Below are 11,805 nucleotides of genomic sequence, written 5' to 3'. Positions count from 1 at the left end.
AGTAGAGATAAAAACTGAATATTTTAAGCAAAGATATTTTAAACAGGGATATTAAAGTAGCACAAGAGCAGCCTTAAAGATGATTAATGTGGTTTGAGTTTGTAAGATTGATAGGAAGAAGGCTACTCTAAAGAAAAAGAGATGAAATAAACCAGGGGCTTGAACCAATATAGTGGTTATGAACTGCAGAGAAGGGAGTGAACTAAACACTTTCTCAAAAGATGAATCTATAGGTATTGGTGACAGAGTGAATATGGAAATGAAGGCTATAGAATCAAAGGTAACACTGAAGGTTTGAGTGTTTAAAAATAGAGAGAAAATTCATGCTACGAAATTAAGGATAATCGCAGAAAGAAGAACCCATCTGGAGATGTGAATGAGGAGTTTCTTTTAGGCTTTTGGTTTTGAGGTGATGGTTGTTACATTCTAAGTGGCATGTCCAAAAAGCATTTGATGATGTTTGTCAGCCTTTTGCCGTGGTTGTAGGTTCGTAGGCCATCTGCTTGAAAGTGTGAAAAGCCATGGGAAAGGATGAATGAGTACAAACAGAGTGAGAAATTTAAGCACATGCATATATTTTTAAATTATCAAGAGGAGCAGCCTGGCTGTATTCCCAACTTATAAGAAAGAAATTAGTAAAGATCGTAAGATTGAAGGACATGGAAAAGTTGTATAACTTTCAAAGAAATGAAGCTGAAATTATCAAGAGGAGCAGCCTGGCTGTATTCCCAACTTATAAGAAAGAAATCAGTAAAGATCGTAAGATTGAAGGACATGGAAAAGTTGTATAACTTTCAAAGAAATGAAGCTGTGGAATACTAACAGTGTTTTGATAAGGAGTTGAGATCATAAGCAAAGATTGGACTTAGAATAGAGAAAAGGAAAAGTGACATATTTTGAGGTAGAGAGAATAAAATATAAGGCAACTTATCCTGATTGTATAGGTTTGTTTCTTTAGAGTCAAAGATAAAGTCATATGTGAAGTAAGGTGGAACAGAAAAGGGTGGTCACAGAAAATGGAAAATGACTTTAAATAATTATTGTAAAGCTTATATGTCAGGAAGTCAGTTACATAGAAATACAATAATACAGAACATATATGTGACATCATTTTAAAGAACACACAATGATTGTCTTGAATGTACATTGGAAGATTCTGAATGTTTGTAGATATGTTGGCAAAACACTGGGAGAACGAAATTTCTTATTTTTGTCTGTATCTTGTAGCATAATATAAACCTATTCTATATCATATGATACTGGCATGACAACCTTAAAAAAATGGATTATATAGTCATGTAGAATTAATGAAAGAAATGTACATGATGAAAAATAATTTTAGCTTTTAGGGATAAGATGCAGTAATGCTTAAGAAGTGACATGTTGTTTTATAAAAATACTCTCAGAGATCCAGAGAACAATTTGTATAAAAATGTTAAAGTTTTGTTTGCTGTATGTTTGGCATCTATTTAAACAGCAAGGGTCTTTTTGTTTGTTTGTTTGTTTGTTTGTTTTTCCCCTTATTAAGCTTCCATATGCTAATGTTAGTTTTATGTTAAGAAAAAGTTATGAACGAGAAGAAATTTTAAAAATAACACACACTTCATCTTTCTGAAAAGAAAGCAATAGTCAATGATAATCTCACTTGATTTATACTGATTAAGTCACCCAATAATTCATTCTGTCTGCACAACACAGTCAGTTTTTACAGTGAGTGCTCAAAAATAATATCTGCTGTGCAAAAGAAAAAAGAAAGAAAGAAAAATGAAAGCCTAGATAACAGGGTATCATGATGGCACTTTTCACAGATGACTGAGAGTAGACACTCAGTTATTATCTATTATTTTTTCTCATTGTGAATAATTTAATTTTTAATTTTTCTTTTTTTAATTAATTAAACTGGAACATAATTGTTGACACATATTTATGGGGTACGGAGTTGACTATCAGTATTTGTGTATAGTATGTGATGATCAAATCGATATTATTAGCATATTCATCATTACAAATCATAGTTATTCTTTGTGTCCCTTACCCAATTACTCTCTAACCATCCCCCCCTTTCCCATCTCTAATACTCACTCATTAGTGGGAGCTAAGAAAGAAAGACCACAATAAAATACTGAACATTCAGAAGAAGAAAACAGATCTATAGTTAATAATTTAATTTTTAATGAGTTATCACTCAACACTTTTGGAAGAGAATTTATCTTATTATTTAGCGACTAGCTCTGAGATGTTGTGCTGCAGTGATTGGTATGGCATGTCAAGAGGATTTGTGTCCGACACAGTTTACTACTTCTCCCAAAGGTGCCATTTCTTTAGTAAATGACTTTGCCTCTTTGATGGTCTGTACTGTTCAAACACCAGAGTGAACGGAAGGACTGAATTAAACATTCAGACAGCCAATGGTGTTTATTTATTCAACCTGAAATATATGTATTATCATAATGTTATGTTCATTGTTCATGTGTAGACACTTGAACACAGTTTTACCTGTCATCTATAAATATTATTAGTCAATCCATATACTTCCTTAATGGATAAATAGCAATATTATGCACTGCTTCTAAATCCTTAGATAAAATGTTACAGTGAGTGCAAATGTCTTGATTCTGTAAATTTATTTATAAAGATATAGAATATACAGATGCTATTTTGGTATAATCACAAATGTAGTGTAATAGCAAGTGTGATACACATTTCCAGAAACTTCCATTAATACTTTTACTTCCGCAGGACAATATACAAGCACAGCAGGAAGCTGCAATTTTGAAACAACTTCAGGCAACTGGTCTACGGCCTGCGGTCTTACTCAAGCCTCTGAGGATGACTTGGACTGGTCCATCGGCAGCAGAATTCCTACTGAAGCATTGAGTCCAGACTCTGATCACACACCAGGTAAATCTAGTAGCTATTCCCAGGCCAAGTAATCCACTCAACTGGAAGCTTGCTTTAACTATTTGTGTGAATGTCAGAGTTCATTCCTTCTGTCCGTCTTAGCGTATAGTTCAGTAGGCTTTATTAAAGAAGGGCTAATCCCTTCTACTTCAACCCCTGAATTAATAAATAGGCCCAGAGCCAACACTGCTGCAACAAGGGAAGCCCATGACTCATATTCTGAAACGCAGAGATTTTGTTCACTCTACCCTACAATTATTATTAAAGTCCCTAGTTGGGGCAAGGGTGTGGAGGTGGCATTCGGGTCAATGGATGCAATAGGGAAAGGGATATAATTGGCAATGATAAGAGTTCTCCTGCTGTCACAATAGCCAGTGAGCTGACCACTTATTCCATTCCTGTCACTCTGAAGTGCAGGGGCCAAGATGTCAAGAGTGAATGGTGAGGGAATGCGTGACCATCAACAAAATCTTGACAAGTTTTGCTTCCTGCCCTGTGGTGGGAGATGCATGCAATCCTTAACAGCTTTATAGTTAACAGACTCAAAGTGGAAGTAAGCTTGTAATCATATGTATTTTTACTCCAAAGTCCAGCTGGCTCAGCTCTTTTCTTAGAGATCTGACTTTTCTTTGGGATAAAAAATAAGTTTTCCTAGGGATAAAATCTAGCTTTTCTTAGGGATAAAAAATAATAAAAGATATATGGGATGGTTAAATTTATGTCCACTTGGAAGGTGATTTGGATAAGATTAACATTTTAATTAGTGAAGTTTGAGTAAAGCAGATTGTCCTTCATAATGTGGCCACACCCAATCAGTTGAGAGCCTAAATAGAACAAAAAGACCAGCCTTCCCAGTAAGAGGGAGCTCTCCAAAAGCTGTCTTCAGACTTTATCTGCACCATTGTCTTTCCTGGGTCTCCAGCCTGCCAGCCCACACTGCAGATTTTGAAACTTGCGTGAGCAAGTAATAACCATGTGCACCAATTCCTTGTAATAAATCTCTTTCTATATGTCTATACATACTATTTGCTCTGTTTTTCTGGAGACCCCTGACTAATACAATATTTTTCAAAACAATTACAGCATAGGCACAATGAAAAGGAACAAGAGTACATGAAGTTAAAATAACTTTTCAAAGGAAAAGTATACAAGATTGGTTTGACTATTATATGACTAACAAAAAAAACACATTAATTTTATTATTTATATACTCTGGGCAGATTGGACATATCATAATGTCCATGCTTTTTTAAAAGTTTTTTCTTCATTTAACTTTCAATTGAATAGTCTCAGTCCGTTAGTCCTACCAACATGTATTTCCTCTTCCTTTCACCAAGTAACTTGTTTTCCTTAAAAAGCATGAAGTTAATGTACACCAAATTATAGCTTTAACAGTATAGGATAAAGAATCACGAAACAGAGGTCAGTAATTAGGAGGACTTAACATATAACAAAGGTGCATATTTTAGTTCAGTGGGAAAATGAGGTACTATTTAATGTGGTGCTAGCATACCTGATTATCCACCTCAAAAGAAATAGAATTAAACCCCAGTTTTATGTCATGTACAGAAATATACTCCAGATGTTTTAAAGACTTGCATATAACAGAAACAAAGAAACTCTTGCAGGAAAACCGAGAGTAAACTATGTGCAATTTAGAAGCGGGATCTAACTTTCAAAAACCCAGAATCCAATTTCTAAACCCAAGTTAGAAAGCATTCTGTCTGCATTGACATAAAAAAAAGACAAACTCATAATAATATGTGTATAAGGATATTTACTTCAGCATTGTTTGCAGTCAAAAAAAAAGGGAAATAAGAGAATGTGATCATTTATTTGTTCATCTGTTCATTCATTTATTCATTTATCAAATGCCAGGCACTGTTGTAGGTCCTGTGGATACATCAGTGAATAAAACAGACAAAAATTTCTGTCACAGTGAAGCTCACATTTTAGAATGAGGGAAAAGATGATGGAAAAACATAATAAATAAATAAGTTACGGGCGGCCCGGTGGCGCACTGCTACAGTGAGCCGCTTGAGAGCGCGGTGACGCTCCCGCCGAGGTTGGGATCCCACATACAGACCGGTTCCCGCTCACTGGCTGAGCGAGGTGTGGGAGCAACACCAAGGGTTGCGATCCCGTTGCCGGTCCCGGTCCGGTGCGGGCGTGACACTGAGGGTTGCGATCCGTTGCCTGACACGAAAAAAGACAAAAAGGAAAAAAAAATAAAAAATAAAAAATAAATAAATAAATAAATAAGTTACATGGTCTATTAAAAGTTGAGGGCAAAAAAGACTGGAGAGTAAGTAGAATTAAGATGGTCAGAAGATGGGTGTATGCCTTGGGGTTGGGGGAGGAAAGTAATGTAAATAGGCTGGTCAAAATAGTCTGCAGTGAAAAAATGCCATTGAAAAAAGATGTGAAAAATGCGAGAGAGTGAGCCATGTGATACCTAATGAAAAAGTGTTTCAGCCAGAGGAAGATAAGCATGTGCCTGGTGAGTGTCTCAGCCTGGGCATTAGTGACATTTGGGTCAGTCTAGTTCACTGTTGGGAGTCTGTCCTGTACACTGTAAGATGGTTAGCAACATTCCTGGCCTCTACTGACTAGCCAGAAGCATCCCTCTCTCTAGTAGTGACAAGCCAAAATGTCTTTAGAAATTGCCTACTATACCGTGGTGGCAAAATTACCCCCTGTTGAAAACCTAGAGGAACAGCCTGGGGGGTAACTTGTTCAATCCACAGAATGCAATAAATATCATGCAGCCACTAAAAAGAGAGCATCTAGTGCTATACAGTTGATTTATAAGGATTTCTAAGAGATATTTTTATTGAAAAATAATTGATTGAACATATGTGTTGGGTACAGAATTGAATATCAGTACCTGTGTACAATGTGGGATGGTCAAATCAGGATAACTAACATGTTCATCATTACAGAATGTAATCATCCCATGTGTCCATCAACTAATTTCTCACTTACTTCTCTCCCCTTCCCCCTTTCTTGCATCTAGTAACCACAGCTCTAATCTCTCCTTCTGCAAGTTCAATGCATTATTGTGATTGTTTTTCTTTCCTTCCTTCCTTCTTTCCTTCCTCTCTTCTTCTTTTCTTTCTTCCTTTCTTTTTTCTCCCATTTATGAGTGAGGACATGCAGTATTTCTCTTTCTGTGCCTAGCTTGTTTCATTTAACATAGTTTCTCCAAGCTGATCCATCTAGATGTGAGTGACAGTATTTCATTCTTTTTATGGATGAGTAGTATTCCGTTATGTATATATACCACATTTTTTGTATCCAATCGTCTGTTGATGGACATTTAGGTTGGTTCCATATCTTGGCTATTGTAAATAGAGCTGCAAAGAACATGGGAGTGCAGGTATCCCTTCAACATGATGATTTCCATTCCTTTGGGTATATACTCAGTAGTGGGATTGCTGGACCATATGGTAGATTTATCTGTAGTTATCTGAGAAACCCCCATACTATTTTCCATAGTGTCTACTAATTTTCAGTCCTACGAACAGTGTAGATGATTTCCCATTTCTCCACATCCTCTCCAGTATTTGTTATTCTCTGAAAGATATTATTGAAGGAGTAAAGAAATGCAAAAAATCATTACTGTGATCTAATTTTTTTTAAAGCAAGACACAACAAACACCTCGTTATTTGTTCATATGTGTAAATCTATGCACAGATATTTCTATGAATTATTACGTGAGCACAGAGAAAAGGATAAAAGGATACATACTTGTTAATTAACATGGACTACTTGAATGGGTGAGTTGGTGTAGAGGAGAGGGGAAGTAAATCCAAAAAGAAAAAGTAAGTAAAAGCAGGAATTTTACTACCTTAGTCCATTTGTGCTGCTGTAACAAAATACCTGAGACTGGGTGATTTATAAAGAACAGAAATTTATTTCTCACAGTTCTAGAGGCTGGAAGTCCAAGATTAAGGCACCAGCAATTTCACTGACTAGTAAGGGTTTCATCTCTCTGCTTCCAAGATGGTGCCTTGTTGTTCCAACTTCCAGAGGAAACAAACTCTGTGTCCTCTTGGCGTGGTCCACGCCATGGCAGGATCCTAAAGGAGTCAGCTTGGGCTGCCCTCTCTGAGTTGGCAGGACCACCGGAGGGAGAGCTGTTGGCAAGGCTGCAGCTACGAGTCCTTCTACAGCTGTAAGGGTTCCTGCCTCGGCTTCATGGTACTGCTTTTACTTTCTCTTTTGATGTTTTGGTCAGCATGGCAGTTTCCTGAGTTTCCAAAAGATGCAGAAAATGACACACAAACAGTTTTTGTCATAAAATTAGATAGTCCCACCAAAGATCCGGGAAGACTGAACAATTCCAAATTGTCCCTTTTGAGTCAATTAATTATGCCAACGGATGTTTCAAAAACATCAGTTACGATTAATCATGAGCAATTGTCTTTACCAGAGAAATTAATAAATAAAAGAAGTCCCCATCCTCTTCCCACCATCTGGGTAAATGGTTACATGGGATAAAAAAGGGGGAAAGGAAAAATTTGGTATCCCCCTAGGGGACGTCCAAAGTATGATCTAAGTTGGCAAACGTCATTTACTGGAGATTGTATTAATGGCAAGAGAATGGTTGGCATTAATGAGAAATTATATGATTGGGACAAATTAAGTATATGGGAATGAAACCATAGAATTCCCTATACGTGGTGGTGTCCAGTTTTAATAAATCATTAAAAATCAGTTATTGGGATAAAAATATATTCTGTAAAATTATTAAACCTGCAAAATTAGATCTTAAAAGAATAAGAGAGTGCAACTGGTTTTGTGAGGGATGGTGCTGTGCACAAGGACACTTTAACATTTAGATCAAGATTACAGGGCCACGGAAATGTTAACATTTTTCCTTTTAGCAAAGTTGTATTTACATTTAAGAATAGATATAGGTTATCTACAAAATAACTGCCACCCTGTTAATAGGGTGGATATTAACCACAGCTTGCTAACAGAAAAAGGTCACAAGATAACTTCAAGACAATGAAGGGATGGTTCAGATCTTATAACCTGATTCCAGGAAAAAAAAGCATTAGTTGATCACCTGAGATGTGCTGACAAAAGGAAAGGACTGGCTAGCCTCTAAAAAAGTTTCCTCCCTGCTTTTTGGACTATTGATTTAAGCTGCTGATACAATAAAAATAGTACCCAAAGCCCCCCTGCAGAGAAAAATCTAAATAAAAGGCATTATCTCATGCTCTACTGGGCTCCAGCTGTAAAATGCTGGCAGCCCACAAAGAGAGAACGTGCATATTGATGCATTGAGGTCTCCGTCTGTGTTTGTTATTTTTGCTGACCCTCTCCTTCCCTTTTCGGGTACCCACCCCTCGCTGAAGCTGGATTTCGGCATCCTCTCATGACAGAAAGGACAAAAAGGAGCAAACCCATTTCCTCAAGCCCTTTCATAAGGGCCCTAATTCCATCCAAGAGTATTCTACCCTCATGACTTAATCATCTCCTAAGTGCTCCACCTCTTAATACTATCAGATTGGTAATTAAATTTCAACATATGAATTCTGGGGGGCAAATTCAGACCACAGCAGTCTCTCAAAAGAAATCTAACATACATAATTACAGCATATTTATGTTTGTAGAAAATGAGATGGATATTTTTTAAGTTTTGCCACTTAAAATTTTTCAGTTTTTGCTTTTAACTTTTTTAATATTTACTTTTTCTCAATATTCTTTCATCAATTTTATATTACATAATACGGTTTTCTAAAATTTTCAGATTATAAATAAGCAGAAAAAAAAAAAAGCTTTTCTAGTAGTCCCCATACAGTAATATAACCACCAATAAGCTTTGTTTTGTGCATGCTGCCATTCATTCTTAATGTATATATTTTCAAACAAAAATAGGTTTTTACTTGATGTAAGGGATTAATTTAACCAAGGAGGTGAAAGATCTCTGCAATGCGAACTACAAACCACTACTGAAAGAAATTAAAGAAGACACAAAGAGATGGAAAGATAGTCCATGCTCTTGGATTGGAGGAATTAACATCATGAAAATGACTATACTACCCAAAGTGATCCCCATCAAAATACCAAAGACAATCTTCAAAGAAATGGAAAAAAACTTAACAATCTTAACTTTCATATGGAACAACAAAAGACCCCGAATAGCCAAAGCAATCCTGAGCAAGAAAAATAAAGCTGATGGCATAACATTACCTGACTTCAAATTATGTTAAAAAGCTATTGTAACCAAAACAGCATGGTACTGGCATAAAAATAGACACTCAGACCAGTGGAGCAGAATTGAGGACACAGAAATCACCCCTCAGGCTTATAGCAACAAAAATCTACACTGGGGACAAAGGCAACAAAAATCTACATTGGGGAAAAGACTGTCTCTTCCACAAGTGGTACTGGCATAATTGGATATCCATATGCAGAAGAATGAAACTAGATATGCACCTCTCACCATATACTAAAATCAACTCAAAATGGATTAAAGATGTAAGTATAAGACCTGAAAATGTAAAATCACTAAGGGAAAATAGAGGTGAAACACTTCAGGAATTAGGTCTGAGCACAGTCTTTATGAATATGAACCCAAAAGCACAAGCAGCAAAAGAAAAAATAAACAATTCGGACTACATCAAACTAAAAATCTTCTGCACAGCAAAGGAAACAATCAAGAGAGTGAAATGACAACATACAGAGTGGGAAAAAATTTTTGCTAACTATGCATCTGACAAGGCATTAATATCTATATTATACAAGAAACTCAAGCAATTACACAGTAAAACAAAAACAAACAAACAAAAATAACCCAGTTAAAAAATGGGCAAAGGAGCTGAATAAATATTTTTCAAAGGAAGACATACAAATGGCCAACAGGTACATGGAAAAATGCTCAATACCACTAGTCATCAGGGAAATGCAAATTAAAACTGCATTGAGATACCATCTCATCCTAGTTAGACTAGCTATAATCAAAAAGATGGTGAATAACAAATGCTGGCAGGGGTGTGGAGAGAAGAGAACACTCCTACATTGTTGGTGGGACTATAAATTTGTACAATGACTGTGGAAAACTGTATGGAGTTTCCTCTAACAACTACCGATAGATCTTCCATACGAACCAGCAATCCCACTTCTGGGTATATATCCAGAGGCATGGAAATCATCATGTCAAAGAGATACCTACACTCCCATGTTCATTGCAGCTCCATTTACAATAGCCAAAAACATGGAACTACCTATATGTCCATCCATGGATGATTGGAAAAGGAAAATGTGGTATATATACACCATGGAATACTACTCTGCCATAAAAAAGACTGAAATTCTCCCATTTGCAAGAACATGGATGAACCTGGAGAAACTTGTGTTGAGTGAAATAAGCAAAGCACAGAGGGATGAATACTGCATGTACTCACTCATAAGTGGGAGCTAAGAGAGAAAGAAGGAAGGAAAGAAAGTCCACAGTGGTGCATTGGACTTGCAGATGGAGAGAACATACCTTGGGATACAAAGTGGTGGAGGGGGAGGGAGGTTGGGGATAATTGAACGGGGTCATGGGGTACAAGTGCAATTTGTAGTAAGGTGCATGCTGCCAGTATGGATCTGGTCTTCACATCTTGAGCATGAGGGGTGACCGTCGGTTTTGTATCTCATGAATATTCATAGCCAATAAAAATAAATAAATAAATAAATAATATATAGTGTGAATAAGTATATATATTATAAAAGACTTTAAACAACATAGTTTAAATTTATAAAATTATCTAGTGGTAAACTCAAATTATTTCCTAATCCTTTCATTGCAATAAACATCTCAACAATAAATATACATTTAGATGGAACTTTTTTTATTTTCACATAATTCCTGAGGGTAAATACATGTTTCTTTTCCTTGAGATATTATGGGAAATAAGCCAATTTTCATTTCTGCTGCTAAGAAGCAGACAGTAGTAACATGCCGATACAGATGCCTTTGAGTTCTTTAGATACCATCCCCAGCAATCTTCCCTTATCCTAAGACAGTATTTGAAAACTACAGAGCACGTCTGCTTGTATAATACTAATGCCACAAAAAGTATTGCAGGCTCAGCTGAGGAAAAGATCAAAGTATAGTTAATAGATATGAGAAAGATTACACCCATTGTTCAAAAAGACAAACATGAGTGATCAATTGATACTTTTTAATGGAACAATTAAGGTCTATTAATGGGAGTATTTATTTTCCTGTTTGGTCTTTTATAGCTTGTGTAAGTTTATTAAAGACCACATGAGAAGTTTTTAATCTGGTTATTTATGCAATAGTGTACACAGTAATGTTGTCCAGAGATAAAGAAAAGTAATCACTCTGACAGAATGCTTTATTATTTTTTCTTTTAATTGCTACTTGAGACAGTATATTTTTACAGAGTGCTCTCTTCAAAGCAGCCTGATTATATCATGCTTGATACACTAATATGGCTCAGTGAACTTGCTTAGGCATCTCTAAGACAATGGACTGCTAAATAAATTGTAAGGGCATTCATTAATTTTGACTCTCTGGGAAAAACAAAATTCTTTATGAGAAAGCCAACAACTTCAAAGAGCCTATGGTCTATTTCTAAGCATCACAACATCACTTAATTAAAGCCGTATTTATGGATCTGTTCGCTTATTGTTACCAAGATGAAGAATTAGATACATAAGGAGGCCATTTTCAATGCCCATCACAGTTCTATTTATGAGCCTTTTCGGAGACATTGCTGAAATCATAGAGAGAAACTACAAACATCAATCCACTCTTTAGTCTACACATGAATAGCATTTAGACTTAAGATATAAGAGATGGAATGGCAAGAGTGACATTTGTGTGGCATGAATTTAAAAAGGCACAACACACAATGCTGCCGTCTCTCTTTTTCTTT

General features: G+C 36.1%; 1 protein-coding gene across 1 annotated transcript in view; it reads left to right on the top strand.

Annotated features, from left to right (window-relative positions):
* Nucleotides 1-2,744: 2,744 nt before the first annotated feature.
* MALRD1 (MAM and LDL receptor class A domain containing 1) overlaps nucleotides 2,745-11,805 on the top strand; it is a gene marked incomplete at its 3' end in the record, with an annotated part of 94,608 nt that continues 85,547 nt past the window's right edge. The window contains exon 1 of the mRNA XM_008582008.1: nucleotides 2,745-2,901. The remainder of the gene's footprint in view (nucleotides 2,902-11,805) is intronic.

This window comes from Galeopterus variegatus, unplaced genomic scaffold (assembly GCF_000696425.1).
Source record: "Galeopterus variegatus unplaced genomic scaffold, G_variegatus-3.0.2 Scaffold2502, whole genome shotgun sequence".
NCBI classification, from domain to species: domain Eukaryota; kingdom Metazoa; phylum Chordata; class Mammalia; order Dermoptera; family Cynocephalidae; genus Galeopterus; species Galeopterus variegatus.
Note: the sequence above shows the minus strand (reverse complement) of the source record. Positions and strands in the feature narration are given on the sequence as shown.